Genomic DNA, 12,639 nt, shown 5'->3' on the forward strand with positions numbered 1-12,639 from the left:
TGTCGGTGGTGGATATTCCACTGTGAGCAAGACACATCCTTCCTTCCATGACTTACATTCGTTCGGGCAGAGGAGGCAGACCATAAACAAACAGCAAGTGGGTATATGACATGAGGTAGTGTTAGGAAACAATTCAGAGGAAAGGAATAGAGTGATGAGAGAAGTCCTCCCTGAGGAGAGAACATTGGAGGGGACCCAAGGGAGGTGAGGGGAACAGCCCAGACATGAGAACAGCAAGGACAAAGGCCCTGAGGCAGGAACATAATCACTGTGCTGTAGGAAGGGGAACACAGAGAGCCTAGTGTGCTGGAGGTCAGCAAGGCCAGACCACCAACAGCCTACTACGCCAGGCGCAAGGCTTTGAGCAGACCAGTAACACCATCTAAGTGTTTCAAGTGCCATTCTTGCAATACCATGTAGGTCCTAATTAAAATTGTTAAAAAGAAAGAAAAATGATGGGCTCTCAAATATGATTCTCTTTGAACGTCTGTCTTCTTGACGCCCCTACCCTCTGTAAATTTCTCTCTCCGCTTTGCTCTGACTACTTTTCCCCCTTTTCCAAAATATCTCCTTTGCATTTCTTCATCCTGTCCCTTCATCGTGTCCCTTCTCATTTCCCTGCGGAGGTCTCATCCTGTCCTTGTGCCTTCTCCTTGAGTGGATTTCAGACCACCCCCTCCACATTAGAATCATCTGGGCCACACAGACAAACTCCATCAGATTCTCTGGGGGTGAGCCTCAGGGAATCAGTTGTTTTTCAAAAACACCCCAGGTGATTCGAATATGCTGTTGGGGCTGCAAACCACAGTTCTGAGTTTACAAGCATGGTCATGCCTCTCTTATCCTAAAAAGAAAAACCGCTCACTTAAAAAGTTCCTAAAGGAATCATCTCATCCAGTGCTTCTCAGACTTTGCCTTGCACACAGATTGCCCGAGGATGCAGAGCCCAGGTGGTGGGGGTGCAGCTGGGCCCCTCTTTGTAGCAAGGGGCTGGACTTCTGCCCTTGACTCTTGCTTCCCACTCACTTTTTGTTGTTGTTGAGATGGAGTCTCACTCTGTTGCCCAGGCTGGAGTGCAGTGGTGCAATCTCCACTCTCTGCAATCTCCACCTCCCAGGTTCAAGCAATTCTCCTGCCTCAGCCTCCTGAGTAGCTGGAATTACAGGTGTCCACCACCATGCCTGGCTAATTTTTGTATTTTTAGGAGAGACGGGGTCTCACCTTGTTGGTCAGGCTGGTCTTGAACTCCTGACCTCGTGATCTGCCCGCCTCGGCCTCCCAAAGTGCTGGGATTACAGGCATGAGCCATAGCGCCCGGCCTCACTTTTTGACTCACTGCCATGTGGCACCCCTACAGTGCCACCGATATTGCTCTTGTCAATGTTATCAGTGACTTCTCTGCTACCCCTTCTCTGAGGTGGTATATATCATGGTTAAGAGCACAGGTTCGGGGACCAGGTAGCCTAGCTGGGTCCTCGCTCTGTGCCTCAGTGTCCCCATCATAGGGAGAAAGTGATGATGACATTACTTCCCTAATTATCATGTGGTTGCTGTGAGAATTAAGTGCATTCATACACATAGAGCTGTCAGAAAAGTACCCGGCACACAGGTGCTTCGTAATCACTGGAGTTTACTATTTCCGAGACCTAGCAGTATTTGGCTCCATTGACTTCTTCATACTCAGAACTCTCCCTTTCCTTAGCTTCCATAACACCATCGTCTCTTAGTTCACTGTCTGCCTTTGCAGCAGCACCTGTTCCTTGCACCCGTTGGATGTTGGTGTCTCCCAGAGTTCTGGCTCAGGTCTTTTGATTTTCTTAACCAACCTGGGCCAGCTAACCCAGAGCACTGGATTCCGTTGCTATCCATGTGCAGGACTTTCCTGAACCTACAGCTTCAGCCCAGGACTTTCTCTCAATTTCCTACCTGTGTATCCGACTGCCTGCTGCGTTGCTCCAGGTGGATTCATTGATTGATTCAACACATTTATTGGTTACCTACTCTGTGCCTGACCCTATGCCAGGTGCTGGGGGGTGGTTCTAGCAACATAGTGGTTAGACTTGGGTGTGCGATGGCCCCAGGGAGCTTGCAATCCAGAGCAGAGATTCAACACTAATTATGAAATTATTGATCTAATTGCAACTGGGATAAACAATACAAAGGAGACCCTCAGGTTGCTGTGAGAGTTTATAACAGGGACCATACCATAACCTCGTATGGGGTTAATTTATATGTGCGCCAGACCCGGCAGGTCCCAAACTGAACTCCTCATTTTCCCTCAACCTGCCTCTCCTTTACCTGTGTTCCTTAGCTTCATGAATAGTCCACCTATCCTTTAACCTGGGCCAAGACTTGGATATTATGACCCACAGTCTCCCTCACTGACCCCTTCTACCCACCAAGAGGATCCTTCTTACTGGAAAATTAGCCTTTCTGGGTAACTCTTGGAACTCCAAATTCCTACTGACCAGTGCTCAGAAAATCTGATTTTACCTCCACTGACAAAGTTGCTAAGAAAGAGAGCAACTGAAGGCATGAAGTCCCTCCTAAGGAAACACAGACCCACTCTGGCTCACTGCATCTGACAGTGGCACACCTGTCTGGGGATGATGGGAGGATGGAGCACTTGTGACTTCGCTTACTGACCCCTGGCCTATAACTTGCCCTAATAAACTCTGTTCTTCAGCCCATACTGTGTGAAGTAAAATTCACTCTGATCCATGTTGTATGACACAAAGAGTCTATCTTTTACCAAAAAAGATAAGGTTTATTCATTTTCTTTCCATTGTAAAAGCAATGTCTGCTTGTGGTGGTTTGTGCCTTTCTTTTTTTTTTTTTTTTTTTGAGACAGAGTCTCGCTCTGTTGCCCAGGCTGGAGTGCAGTGGCACGATCTCGGCTCACTGCAAGCTCCGCTTCCTAGGTTCACACCGTTCTCCTGCCTCAACCTCCCGATTAGCTGGGACTACAGGCGTCTGCCACCACGCCCAGCTAATTTTTGCATTTTTAGTAGAGATGGGGTTTCACCGTGTTAGCCAAAATGATCTTGATCTCCTGACCTCGTGATCTGCCCACCTCGGCCTCCCAAAGTGCTGGGATTACAGGCATGAGCCACCACGCCCGGCCTGGTTTGTGCCTTTCTTAGATCAGCTCTGCAGTATGATTTGGGCCATTGCAAATAATAATCATAATAACAATGCCTGCTAGTGGCCATTTGTCTTTTTTTGCATTATCCTGCGTTGGATTGCCCTACCTGCTTGGGAAGATCCCCATTGTATGAATTGTGGGGGCATCCAGACTGGAGCCTGACAGTCTTTCTCCCTGCACTCAGGCAGCTAGAACATGGCCATGTGATGAACGTTGGCAAGTCAGATGATCCTGCCCAGAAATCCGGACCTTCAGAGAGTGACGCAAAGACACAGGGACAGTAAAAGAGAGTGTTTACAGTAGCAATGCAGGCATTGAGTCTGGCAGCAGCGCCGGCTGTGTGTGCCGGGGTGGCAGTGCCGGCAGCAGCCTCCTAACCACACCATCCCTGTGGTCTGACCTTGGCTGAGATCCCTCCTGCTAAACCTTCCTCAGCTTTCAGCATTCCAAAGGATGCTGGAACTACCTAATGTTCTTACAATAAATCCTTTCCTGCTCCAGGTAGCTGGAGTCTATTTCTGTAATTTATCGTCAAGAATCCTGACGAAGACAATGATTGTTATAGAAAAATCAGAAAATTCCAAAAAGTAGAAGAAAGAAAAATGTTCATTTCTCTACATCCAGAAAAAAAAAAAAACTATGAACAATTTCTCCCAGTCTTTTACTATGTACACATTTCAATATAATTGTAGTTATATGATTTTATAAAACTTTATATACTCTAACCTGATTGAAAAAGTGTTGTCTGCGTTCAAAGTTTACATATATCCATTAGAGAAAATTTGAGTCTACAACGAGAACAACCCAGAGATAACTATTATTAATAATCTGGTGTATTTCCTTAAAACTTTTCTCTGTGTTTTTAGAGAATACACTGATTACTCTGAATTTTTATGCGTAGTTAACTGAGACATTTTAACAGTTCCTAGATAAAAGATGACACAAAGGGGTGACGGGGATGGGTAATACCTTCCATTTGCATCGTGTATTACTCTTTACCAATTAAAAAGCCTTAATAGATTCTGGCCTTTAAAGAGGCAGAAAATCATTATGCAAGTTTCTTGGCAGTGAAAATGTATATCGTGCTGCCCCTCACAACTCCACTTCTACTGACAAAATACAGAAGACCTTTTGTTCAGCTATTTTCCTGGCGCCGTGTCCCAAGCTCTTTAAAAGTCTGTCTCTTATTGGCAAGTGCTGGGACACAATAGGAGTCATTATTGTTTTTCGTGCCATCAAACATGGCGAAGATGTCGCATGAATTGTGGGATGAATTATGTAGCTTGGGGAACACTTTTCCAGGAACTGGGAAAGGAGTGGAACAGACACACAGCTGACAGGCTGAGTCAGTGGGGTGCCAAAGAGCATGGGTCCTGGGACCAACTGCTGAGATTTCACTCTTGGTTCTTACTCCTCAGGTGATCTTAGCCAAGTTACTTTAGACTCTCTGGGCCTCAGTTTCCTCATCTGTAAAATGAGGAATAATATTTGCTAGTATAGAATGAGCACAGTGGCTCACCCGTATAATCCTAGTACTTTGGGAGGCCAAGACGGGTGGATCACCTGAAGTCAGGAGTTCAAGACCAGCCTGACTAATATGGTGAAACCCCATCTCTACTAAAAATACAAAAAAATTAGCCAGGCATGGTGGTGCATGCCTATAAACCCAGCTACTCAGGAGGCTGAGGTAGGAGAATCACTTGATCCTGGGAGGCGGAGGTTGCAGTGAGCCAAGAGGGTGCCACTGCACTCCAGCCTGGGTGACAAAAGTGAAACTCTGTCTCAAAAAAAAAAAAATGTGTGTATATATACGTATACACACACATATATACATATATGTAAACATGTGTATATATACACATATATACATATGCACATATGTATATACACATACATATACCTCTATACACACATTTACACATATATACATATATACACACATATGCACATATATAATGTGTGTATATAGGTATATGTGTGTATATAATACACATATACATATACACACATATACCTATATACACACATACATACAGACACACACACACACACACACATATATATATTTGTTAGTATAGTGGTCCCTCTTATCCTCAGGGGTAAGTTGCAAGCCCCTCAGTGGGTGCCTGAAGCCAAGGACAGTATGGAGCCCTATGTCTATTGTGTTTTTCATCTAGTTACCAAGAGGGCTACTGAGTGACCAACGGATGGGTGATGTATACAGCGAGGGTACACTGGACAAAGGGAGGATCCACATCCTGGGCAGGAGGGTGAGAGATATAATCATGCTACTCTGAATGGTGCAAAATTTAAAACGTATTGTTTACTTTTGGAATTTTCCATTTTAACATTTTCAACCCGTGGTTTACCATGGGTTTCTGAAACTATGGAAAGTACAACTGCGGATAAGAGAAGACTGCTGTATTTTCTTCAAAATGAGAGTGGTGATAAGAATACTACCGATTTCCACCGGGCACAGCGGCCCACGCCTGTAATACCAGCACTTTGGGAGACCGAGACGGGCGGATCACAAGGTCATGAGATCAAGACCATCCTGGCTAATACAGTGAAACCCCATCTCTACTGAGAATACAGAAAAAAAAAAAAGAAAATAGCAGGGCTAATGGTGGTGGGCGCCTCTAGTCCCAGCTACTCCAGAGACTGAGGCAGGAGAATGGCCTAAACCCGGGAGGCAGAGCTTGCAGTGAGCCGAGATTGCACCACTGCACTCCAGCCTGGGTGACAGAGCGAGACTCCATCTCAAAAGAAAAAAAAAACAAAAAGAATAATACCGATTTCACAGAGTGCATTTAATCCAAGAGGATTACATGAGAAAACAAATACAAAGTAGTCAGGTCTACTGCTCAGCAGCACATGACACAGAGGGCAGCCAGGTCTCTGAGTTTGAGAAGCCTTAGAAGTCCTTTATGTCACAATTTGCCACTTCCTACTTTTTTTTTTTTTTTTTTTTTTTGAGACAGAGTCTTGCTCTGTCACCCAGGCTGGAGTGCAATGGCGTGATCTTGGCTCACTGCAACCTCCAGCTCCCGGGTTCAAGCGATCCTTCTGCCTCAGCCTCCCGAGTAGCTGGGACTACAGGCATGCGCCACCATGCCCTGATAATTTTTTGTATTTTTAGTAGAGACGGGGTTTCACCGTGTTAGCTAGGATGGTCTCGATCTCCTTTTGGGTGGGCCTCCCAAAGTGCTGGGATTACAGGCGTGAGGCACCTCACTCAGCTCCTACTGTTTTAAATTAAAATTCTTACTGGATGAAAACATACACTCAGAAAAGTACACAAACCATAAATGCACGGATTCACTGTTACAAAGTGAGAGCAATTGTGAAACGACCACCAAGATGAAGAAATAGAGGGTGGCCAGCACCCCAGAAACCTTCTCTCCTGGGCCCTTGCCGTAGTTACTTCCCAGCAAGAGCCACCACTATCCTGACTCCTAACACCAGATCAGTTTTATCTGCTTTTGAACTTTTATGAATAAAATCTTACATATGAATGAATCACGAAGAGTCATGATCTTCTTTCTGTGTTTAGCATCTTTCACTCCACATCATATTTACGGGATTCATGTATGTTGTTGCATGAAGTAGAAGTGTATTCATTTCTGGTGAATATTCGTATTCAATTGTATAATTATAGCACAATGAACTTATTTATTCTATAGTTGAGGGACATTTGGATTAACTGCAGTGTGTGTTCGTTTTTGTTTGTTTTTTGAGGCAACACTCTTGTTGCCCAGGCTGGAGTGCAATGGTGCAATCTCGGTTCACCTCAACCTCCATCTCCCGGGTTCTAGTGATACTCCTGCCTCAGCCTCCTGCGTAGCTGGGATTATAAGCATGTGCCACCATGCCCAGCTAATTTTGTCTTTTTAGTAGAGACGAGGTTTCACCATGTTGGCCAGGTTGGTCTTGAACTCCCGATCTCAGGTGATCTACCCTGCCCCCCAGCCTCCCAAAGTGCTGGCATTACAGGCGTGAGCCACCATGCCCAGCCAGTTGTTTGCAGTTTTTTAAGGCTATTTAGAGTAGTGCTGCTACGAATATTCTTGAGTCCTCTAATACATGAATGTGATATACCCTCTCACCCTTTATTTAGGTCTTCTTTAATTTCTCTCAGTAATGTAGTATGTAGTTTTATGTATCTTTTATTAGATTTATTTCTAGATATGTCTTGCTTGGATGTTATTGTAAATGGTCTCATTTTTAGAATTTCACTTTCTGATTGTTTGTAGCTATTAGTAGAAATACTACTGTTTTTGGCTGGGCGCATTGGCTCACGCCTGTAATCCCAGCATTTTGGGAGGCCGAGGTGGGCGGATCACCTGAGGACAGGAGTTTGAGACGAGCCTGACCAACATGGCAAAACCCTGTCTCACTAAAAATACAAAAATTAGCTGGGTATGGTGGTGGGCGCCTGTAATCCCAACTACTCAGGAGGCTGAGGCAGGAGAATCTCTTGAATCCAGGAGGAGGAGGTTGCAGTGAGCCAAGATCGTGCCATTGCACTCCAGCTTGGGTGACAGAGGAAGACTGTCTCAAAAAAAAAAAAAAAAAAAAAAAATTAAAATAAAGATATACTACTGTTTTTTTGTATATAGAGAGGATATTCAGAAACCTTGCTAAATTTTATTGATTCTAAGGGTTTGTATGTAGATTTAAAAAAAAAAAAATTCTTTAGAGATGGAGTCTCACTATGTTGCCCAGGCTGGAGGACACTATTCACAGGCATGATTGTAGTGCACTGTAACCTTGAGCTCCTGGGCTCAAACGATCCTCCTGCCTCAGCTCCCAAGCACTGGGACTACAGGCACATGCCACTGTGCCAGCCTTTATCCGTAGATTAAAAAAAAAATCCTATGTATATAATCATGTTGCCTATGCATAATAGCAACTTTATTTCTTTTTTTCCAATACATAAGATATAATATTTTTATTTTTTTTCCTGCCCTATTGCACTGGTAAAATCCAAGCACAATGTTGAATGTAAGTAGAAATAGCATATCTTCTTGATTTACTTCTGATATCAGAAGAAAACATTCAATATTTCACCACTCAATGTGATATTTGCTATAGGGCTTTTGCAATGCCTTTATAAGATTATTTTTAAAAATTACTTTGTTTGCTAAGAAGTTTTTTTATTTTTAAACCATGAATGAGTATTGAATTCTATCCAATACTACTTCTGCAGAGTGAGACTCTGTCAAAAAAGAAAAAAAACAAAAAACCAAAATCCCTCCTTGCAGGGATATAGACACATTCAACAGCATCTCAGCTGAACTGCCTACTAAAGCAAAAATTCTTCTGTAGAAAGACCACCTGACTTTAATGAATGGCCCTGTAACCTGAAGGGAGAAGGGAGAGGAAAGAAAGGCACTTTGGGGTCCCTTAAAAGAGGAGGTGACCGGCCAAGCATGTTGGCTCACGCCTGTAATCCCAACACCTTGAGGCCAAGGTGGGTTGATCACTTCAGGTCAGGAGTTCGAGACCAGCCTGGCCAACATGGTGAAACCCTGGCTCTACTAAAAATACAAAAAAAAAAAAAAAAAAAAAAATTATCTGGGCATGGTGATGAGTGCCTGTAATCCTAGCTACTTGGGAGGCTGAGGCAGGAGAATCGCTTGAACCTGGGACACAGAGGTTCCAGTGAGCTGAGATTGTGCCACTGTGCTCCAGCCTGGGCAACAGAGTGAGACTCCATCTTGAAAAAGAAAAAGAAATGTGGAAGAAGGAGAAAAGAATAGATGGGAAGTGTTATTCCAAGAGGGAGGCCCAGGGAGCCCTAATGGCCAAGGTGGGGCACAAATCCACTGGGCACTGGGGATCAAGTAGAAGCAGGGGAGTGAAGGGCACTGCCCAGGGGCCAGGGAAGCCTGAAGCTTGGGTTGGAGACAGAGGCAGGGGCTAGAGACCCCTTCCCCACGTCACCAGTTGCCAGTGACTGTACCAGGGTCTAGGAATCCAGATACGGCTATTTGAGACATTGTGTGTCCACCAGAGCCCAGGGAGAGAGCTGAACTGTGCCTCCCACATGGCCCCGGATGTGCTGAGGGAAAGGGAAATTGCCTGTCCTGGGCCCACCTCCCTGGGTGCTGCCCGAATGGAGGCCATGGGTGAGGGAGGACCCTCAGGAGCAGGGAACAGAGGTGGGCCCAGCAGTACTGGGGACAGGTAGAGACAGGGGAGGTGCAAGGGAAGTTCTGACAATGTTTATGTTTTCACAGCTGCCAACTCGGGGTGGGGGAGCAATTGCTGGGTGAGAGAAAAATAAGCTGAGCAACCTGAGCTGGTTGAGAAACTTGTTTCTGAACCTCACAGGGAGGAGTAGGGGGAAGCTGAGGAGTTGCCCAGGCCAGCAGGCCTTGTAGAAGATAACGGTGATGGACTTTTACCCCTGCCATGACCAAGCCCTAGGCCAGGCGCCTCCTGACTCCTGCAGACACCAGTTGAAGCTTCCTCTACTCAGTTCTCCCCAACAGCAGACAGACCAGAAGCAGCTCTGGACACTGCTGCACTTTTGTCTTACATGAAGTCTCTGGGGCTCATCTCACCCTTTGGGGGTTCAGCTGGCTTCCAACGAATTGACCTTTTGCCTCAAGGGTTCCCAGAGAGACAGTCTCCTGCTTTGGGTTCCCACTTTGCTTAGGTAGGGTTTATACAATGTAGGATCTTCTCTTTCTCCAGAGTTTCAACCCCAAGGCGGGGGAAGTCCCCTAGCGGCTGCTCTTCACCCTTGTCTGAGCACAGACCCATTCTCCTGTCACTCCTGTATGTCTCTCTTTCATCTCCCAGCTCCTGGAGAGCACCCACTCCCTCCCTCCCACATGTGACTTACAGTAGACTAGACTGTACATCTCCAAGCATTGTTGTGGAGAGGAAAAGAAGACTTTTAGAATTTTGGAAATACTGAAATTCCCTAACAAAATTTCTCTTCAGCCTATGGTATCTCTAGTGCAAGGAGCCCAGGACATAATAATTTAGTGGAATTTAAAATGCATCATTTCAGAGCCAGGCATGGTGGCTCACACCTCTAATTCCCAGCACTTTGGGAGGTGCAGGTGAGAGGATTGCTTGAGGGCAGAAGTTCAAGACTGTACCCTATCTCTACAAAACAAAACAAAAATATATCATTTCATGATATGGAAAGGTCTCTAGGATTGTTAAGTGAAAAAATGCAAGGCACAATGGATGCTTCTTTTTCAAGGAACACAAATAAATGCTCCCTTTGGGCAAAGAGGGTAGAGTAAGAAAATACACTGGGGCCGGGCACGGTGGCTCACACGTATAATCCCACCACTTTGGGAGGCCGAGGCAGGAGGATCACTTGAGGTCAGGAATTCAAGACCAGCCTGGCCAACATGGTGAAACCCCATCTCTACTAAAAATACAAAAATTAGCTGGGCGTGGTTTTAGCCGGGCGTGGTTGCATACGCCTTTAATCACAGCTACTCGGGAGGCTGAGGCAGGAGAATCGCTGAAATTCCCCAACAAAATCGAACCCGGGAGGTGGAGGCTGCAGTGAGCTGAGAACGCGCCACTGCACTCCAGCCTGGGTGACAGAGCGAGACTCTGTCTCAAAAGAGAGAGAGAGAGAGAGAGAGAGAGAGAGAGAGAGAGAGAGAGAGAGAGAATATATTGGTATTTGCTTATATCTGCATCAAGAAATGCTGGAAAAGACAGACCAGAAATGAATAAACGTGGTTACCCACGGGGGACTAAAGAATAGGGTGTCTGGGAACTGGAGTGGGAATGAGACCTCCTAAGGTATTCCTTTTCATTTGGCTTTGATTTGTGAACCATATAAACATAACCCATCGTTTTAAAATAAAAATAAATAAATTCTATAATATCTAAATTGAAGGTCACAAAAACCCTCTCATGGGACTCAGTGGGGAAGTGTGTTAATGCACAGACACAGGGACTGCTAAGGCTCATGGGAATGGGAAACTTACAGGGCGGCGGCTGCCTCTGGGGACCTCCTCGCTCTGGTCGGTGCCTCTGCGCCTCTGCCAGCGGGCTCTGCATTTGCATCCGTCCCGGCTTCTCTCCGATCACTCAGGCTTGCCACCTACTCAGTCGGCTTTGCTCAGACTGGATTGGCTCTCCTGGATCGGGTGTGACCCAATCAGCTGCGGCCATGGGGACGTGGTTACTCTGGGCTCTGGGAGATCCTGGTACCCGTCTCTCGCTTCCTAGGCTGTGGGTGGAGACAGTTTCAAAGTAGAGGAGTCTGGACAAGAAGACAATCATAGACTTGCTTGATCCAGGCTGTTGCTGGATGCGTCACTCAAAGGTCGGAGTAAAGACCCAGCCTGCAATGGGGACCCCTAGACATGAGGGGGCAGATGGAAGGTTCTTGGGTGCCTGAAGGAGAAAGGCAAACCAGACGGCTGAGTCAGGCATCCATCCCAAATTGCTGTATGACCTGGCTTCTCCTCTTGGCCTCCGTTTCTCATTTGTGGAAAGGGGATTGGGCTGGATGATACTCCGAAGTCGCGTCCATCTCTAAAGTGGGAGAAGCAAAGTTCAGCAAAAAAGCATTGAACCAGGAGTCCAGAGACCTGACTTCAGGTGCCTCTTCCCCGACTCCTAATTAGACCACGGGACCTCCATAAGCCTCAGTTTCCTCCACCAGAGCATGGGGATAACACTCCCTGCACACTACTATGAGAGTTAAATAAACTCTCGTGCACCAAGCGTCCTGTCGACTGTCCTGTGGGTGTAGAATGGTGAATATAAAGGCCATCACCCCTATGAAATGGGGATGTGACCCCCTTCCCTGCCCCCTGGCAGGATGACTATGGGCTCAGGTGAGGCAGTATTACCCTGGTGGAGGGATTGAGCACCGGACTGGGACACCAGAGAGCTGGGCTCTGTCATTTGCCAACTGTGTGATCCTGGCCTAGGGTTCTTCCTCTCTGGGCCTGCACTTTTTCTCTGTGGAGTGGGAATGACAAGGCCTGCCTGACAGGGTTGTAGCGAGAAGATGAGAAGGTGAGTGTGAGGGTTGTTGTGTGAACTGTGGAGTGCTTTGTGGTGACAGGAATGATGAATGGGACTGTACCCTGGTTCCCCAGTTCCCACTCTGGCAGCCCAAGCCAAAGGAGGATAAAGTGTGATGTTAATTAAGTTCAGTGACATCCCCCTCCAAAGCCCTGGGAGGGGGACTAGCAATGTATTTACATGGTTCTAATGCTTCTATAAAACCTATAGGAGTAAAACGTTTCGACTGCAATCAGTGAAGATCACTGTCTCTTCCACTCCAACTTTGGTGTCATATTTCCACACATGTTGGATGGTTTGGAACGGCCATGGGCATTTTGGGGATCTGGCTAAAGGGAAGTTGAGTCAAAGACATATTTATTTGGCTTAGTGGGATCTATTTATGTGGCTTACAGTGTATAGTTATTACTAGCCATTCTGGTTTAGGAATGGTTTCCAGGAATACTCCTCTTATCCACCAATACTCACCATGC

Source organism: Chlorocebus sabaeus, chromosome 26 (assembly GCF_047675955.1).
Source record: "Chlorocebus sabaeus isolate Y175 chromosome 26, mChlSab1.0.hap1, whole genome shotgun sequence".
In the NCBI taxonomy this organism is placed as follows: Eukaryota; Metazoa; Chordata; class Mammalia; order Primates; family Cercopithecidae; genus Chlorocebus; species Chlorocebus sabaeus.